Below are 318 nucleotides of genomic sequence, written 5' to 3' on the forward strand. Positions count from 1 at the left end.
CTCCTGTGGTAGCATTCTGAGACCGTTTGGTCTCTCTTTTTTTGAAAACCATTCTCTACAGCTGCTGAATGGCTGCAGGGAACCTGAGTTGGATCTAAGGAACTCAGACCCAACTTGGTAAAAACCTGAATGTGCAGTTTGGCCTTAAGAACACTTTTGTGGGAGTAAATCCCATTAAACAGCATGGAACGTATGAACAGACATGTCTAGGGTTGCTCCCTGAGGAATGTACACTGCTGTTATCTCGGCCGTGCATTGGGCTCCCTAAGCACATTCCCTCATTTGGCATCTGGTTCACCACAGCATTAGACTGAATGT

The 318-nt window shown here is 46.2% G+C and overlaps 1 protein-coding gene across 1 annotated transcript in view; it reads left to right on the plus strand.

Annotated features, from left to right (window-relative positions):
- SPATA1 (spermatogenesis associated 1) overlaps positions 1-318 on the plus strand; it is a 33,384-nt gene that overhangs the window by 32,349 nt on the left and 717 nt on the right. The window lies entirely within an intron of this gene.

Source organism: Gekko japonicus, unplaced genomic scaffold (assembly GCF_001447785.1).
Source record: "Gekko japonicus isolate JY-2015 unplaced genomic scaffold, Gekko_japonicus_V1.1 scaffold494, whole genome shotgun sequence".
Lineage (NCBI taxonomy): Eukaryota > Metazoa > Chordata > Lepidosauria > Squamata > Gekkonidae > Gekko > Gekko japonicus.